The following is a 4,919-nucleotide window of genomic DNA, read 5'->3' as shown; positions in this document are numbered from 1 at the left end:
TTTTACGTGTCTTAGAAAACAATCCCTTGATTTGAGACAAATATATTAATCTAGAATATACATTTACTAAAATATCATAAGTTCTATTTCCCATATATAAATACATATATAGCTTTTTTGTTGCAACTTTCATCAAATATTGCTTTGTTCCTCCTTAATCATTTGAAAGAGACCTACCCAGTTTTAAATTCCACTTCTGTCTACTTAAAAGTTGACTCTTTGATGTTCATTTATTGAATTTTCAGAGTTAAAGTTGAAAACTTGTTTTATTTTATCCTTTACACAGCAAGTTTATTATATTTTATTTTCCATCTGTCCTGAATTTTTTAGAGCCAAATTTTTATAGTCTCTATGGATTTATTCTTGTTATACTGTCTCTGTCAAGAATATTTATTCATGTATATATTTATTAAATAAGATTTACGTAAAATATTCAACCATTTGTTTTAGATTTAATTCAGTGGTCTTTGCATGTCACTTTATTCTAAGACTTTGATATTCTTAAGTTCTTTTTTTTTATGTCTGATCTATTTGCTACTCTTAGACAATCTCATTTTTGGGGCGCCTGGGTGGCTCATTCAGTTAAGCATCTGCCTTCAGCTCAGGTCATAATCCCAGGGTCCTAGGATCCAGCCCTGCTTCAGGCTCCCTGCTCAGCAGGGAGTCTGCTTCTCCCTCTCCCTGCCATTCCCCTTGCTTGTGCTTGTGTGCATGCTCTCTCTCTCTCACTCTCTCTCTCTGTCAAATAAATAAATAAAATCTTAAAAAAAAAAAGAATCTCATTTTTGACAGGACTCAGAGGTAGAAACTGTCAGACAGGACAGTCTCTGTCTCTTGGTGAACTGTTCCTGTCATTTTTCTTTGGCTTCCATCATTTTCTTGGCCAAAAGTTTAGCATATTCTGCAGCCTCTTCTTTATTTTTCTTAATATGCTGTTTCTTCAGAACAATATGCTGACATTTGTGTTGGAGGACAGGTGGAATAACAAGATGCTGAATCTTGGGCATTTTGGTTCTAGCTTACTTACCTTCTTTGTTTAGGGGTTTTCTCACAACATACAGGCAGACATCATCTTCTTTAGAGAGATTGAAAAGTTTGTGAATTCTGCTAGCTCTTTTGGGTCCCAGGCAATGAGGCACAGTAGTATCAGTGAGTCCAGGTATATCCTCCTCCCGTCTTTTTAAACAATGACCAAGTTGAGAACACTGAGATTGGCATCCACTATGCAATCTCATATAGATTTGTGCTTTCTTTCTCCAGTCCTCCTGGTCTGTAACAGGGATGCTCCTTACTCAGCAACATGTGGGCATGGTCGTGGCTTAAAGCACCTTGCTTCAGGGGGAAGCCTTGTTTGTTATTGCCACCACTGAGTCGGACCACGTAACCCTTCCATTCTTCACCCACAGCATCAGCAACAAGCTCTGTGGCCATACGCTTCTCATAAAATGTGCGAAGTTTGCATTTGTCACCCATTTCATTGCATTTCTGGCAGCCAGGAGCTGAGAAAGAGATGTTCAGCTTCATCCTAAAGCAGCCTACCACCACAGAGGCACTACAAGAAAGAGCTTAAGTTCTTAATTTTACTTCATCACACTGTTGTATGGAAAAAAAAATTACTTCAAGAATTCAAGGGATAAAGAAGGGGGGATGATCAGAAGGGGGAATGAAGCATGAGAGACTATGGACTATGAGAAACAAACTGAGGGCTTCAGAGGGGAGGGGGGTGGGGGAATGGGATAGGCTGGTGATGGGTAGTAAGGAGGGCACGTATTGCATGGTGCACTGGGTGTTATACGCAACTAATGAATCATCAAACTTTACATCAGAAACCAGGGATGTACTGTATAGTGACTAACGTAATATAATAAAACATTAAAAAAAAAAAAAAAGAAATAGACCGTCCTTAGCCAAAAAAAAAAAAAAAAGAATTCAAAATCTATTTTATGTTTTCTTTTCCTTGATTTCTTTTTTTTTTGGCCTGAAATATGATGGATCCTATGAATCTACATTAATTATTTTTTTCAAACCAGAAAATAATTATTTTCATTACAGTAATGATATAAATACTTAAATGTATAATAATAAAATACAACCAGAAAGCTTTATAATGAAAAATAGCAGGCATTCCTTGTTCTCTTTAATTTTTTTCTCTGCAGATGAAGCAGTGTGTGATTCTATGTTCTTAGTGACTTATGTTTCTATATTTTCAATATCATGTTTAGGTGGCTATTCTTTGTGTTTTGAATTTTCAACCGTATTGACCTAAAACAATGAATGATAAGTAGTATCCTTCATAAGACAACCAGTACTATTTCTCACATATTTACAACTTCCTTATATTTAATTAATATTTTCATGTACTAATCACCATTTCATCATCAAAATACCCAACATGCTATGTCTTTAATATAGTCAAAATTATGTATAAACTTCATGATTTCTTTGAAAATATCTTTCCTGCATCTTTCCGTTTTCTTGGTTTTTTTAAAAAATATTGTATTTTATTTATTTGAGAGAGAGAAAGAGAGCATGTAAGCAAGGAGCGGGAGAGAGAGAAGCAGACTCCATGCTGCGCATGGAGCCCAAACAGGGACTTGATTTCAAGACCCGGAGATCATGACCTAACCTGAAATCAAGAGTCAGATACTGCTCAACTGACTGAGATTTTCAATTGCTAGTTTTGCTGATTTGCTATATTACAATGTCCTTGCCCTAATACTTTAGAGAAAGCCACACAATTTTATCTAAAGCAGTAATTCTCAGCCTTAGTTATTTGACTCTTAAGACATAATGTGAGTTGATTTCCCCTCTTTGAGAATCATGTGAGCCTGAACTTTCAAATTATTCTACTGTCATTACTGCTTTTAATATCCCAATATTGAAACATTTCCAACTAATTAACATTTGCAACTTAGTGGCTTTTAGAGTTAAACTACCTGGCATTTTTAGATTTTACTTAACCAGCTTCACATATTGAGATTACTTCTAAAATGGTTTATACTCTTCTTTTATCAATTATGGTTTTTATCTCCATTTTCAGTAAAATTAGATGGTACCATTAAAAACATTTATTTTTCTTTCAATTAACTCCACTGAATTAAAAGAAGTGCACTAATCTAAGCAGTCTTTTAGTGAATTCTAGTAAATAAAATAAGTACAGGTGATTCAGGAATCGATTTGTCACTGTTTCCCACTTGTAGAAGTATTTGGTGCACACATATGCTTGAGTTGTGCCTTGGAAAAACAGATGCTTTTTCAGTGTTGATGTGAAGGACGTTTCTAGAAGTAACATACACTGTAAGTGTCCTGCCAATATCTCTGGAACTTACTATTTTTTTTCTTCCTGTATATTAGTCAGATTCTAAATATCAGGACCTACAAATCTTTGTCTGAGGTTTGGTCTGGCCACCTGAGTCTTGCTGTTTGTGGAGAAGTCTGGAAGTACCATGGGTTTGACCAATTATTGACAAATTTTGTGTGTAAACAGTCTAGCTTCTTTCTCAGGGAGCATTACAATTAGAACTCTCATCTGAGTTAGGTAGAAGGAATTGCACTGGCCAGTGTAAAATTTTTAAATTTTCCAAAAATAAGGAACATTTGAAAACTATCATGGACAGCTGATTTTTCTTAACTATCCTTAACAAACTTAAAAATAAAATAACTTGCATTATCAGGTCAACCAAATGCCAAACCAAGAAATGGTGTGAAAGTTAAATAGATTTTATATAAACATCAAAAGATCCCCTCTCTTTCAGTGACCAGAGCTAACTGTGATAAAAAAAAATTAGGCTGAGGATCTCATGATTGAGTAGCAAAATTGCTGCAATGGTTGAATTCACAGCCCGTGCAAGTCCCTATACTAGAATCAGTCCCTGATAGGGAAGGAGTGCATTGCTGCCACATGGGATGCAGACATGTGAGTGAACATGCTAGACATACTTGAATTCCCAGAGTCCCCTGAAACCTTTGGGCTAGCAAAAGTGAACTCTCCCTTGCAAGAGAATAGTTACCTTTGTCCAGAGACTATATAGAGGCCTTACCTGAGTTTAGATAACTTGCTAGGTGAAGTTTATTGCATCAAGAATTGTGAAATGTCTGACATTTTCCCTATTTGCCAGCTAACATGTTAATATACCACTGTTTTATGGATTCTAGTAAAAAAAAAAACACACAAGATTCCTGTATCAGAGACAAAAGTTTGTATTACTCAAACCATACTAAGTATGAACGGATTTGCCTCTTACTCTCAGTAAAACAAAAGGAATGCTCTGGCCATATACTTCAGAATGTTTACTTTTCTGCTCTACTGTCAGAGCCCTGAGGGGATTGTTTTTCTTGGCTCTTTATCCTGAGAATGGAATTCCTGGAGCTAAAATCTACAAAAGTAACAAAAGTACGTGTGTGTGAAGGGGTGCTATGGTTGCAGTCCCTTGGAGTTTTTCAGTCCCATGCTAGCCCACTCAGCCTCCAACAATTCATGAGAATTGTGATTGAAGTGTTCTTACCACTTCATGGCTCCAGAGGCTTTTCTGTTCCAGGTAAGCACCCGATAGCTGTAATCCTTTTCATTCGCCTATCCTCGATTTTCTGATAGTTCCAAGAAAAAAATGTTGATTTTTTTTTCCTTCAATTTTGTCAGTTATTTCCCTTGTTTTAAGAACTGGGGTGACAAATTCTAAGTTCTTGCATGTCAGCACTGAAACCAGTAGTATTTGTTTATGTCTTGCCTTAACTTTAGCAACAACCTGCTAATTGGTCTGTTTTTACTCTTCCTATCTACCCTGATTTTGCAACACAGAATCTAGAACTGGCTTTCAGAATCACAAATTTCCGATGGATTCTCATCACACCTACAATAAATATGAAATCTTTTCTGCAGTCCTCAAGACCTCTATGACCAGGTGTCCTCATCCCCTATT

The 4,919-nt window shown here is 36.1% G+C and overlaps 1 pseudogene; it reads right to left on the bottom strand.

Moving 5' to 3' along the window:
• Positions 1–779: 779 nt before the first annotated feature.
• LOC113251076 (40S ribosomal protein S6-like) lies at positions 780–1,524 on the bottom strand (annotated as a pseudogene).
• Positions 1,525–4,919: the final 3,395 nt, after the last annotated feature.

This window comes from Ursus arctos, unplaced genomic scaffold (genome assembly GCF_023065955.2).
Source record: "Ursus arctos isolate Adak ecotype North America unplaced genomic scaffold, UrsArc2.0 scaffold_10, whole genome shotgun sequence".
NCBI lineage: Eukaryota > Metazoa > Chordata > Mammalia > Carnivora > Ursidae > Ursus > Ursus arctos.
The sequence above is the reverse complement of the archived record's forward strand: the minus strand, read 5'-3'. Positions and strand labels throughout refer to the sequence as shown.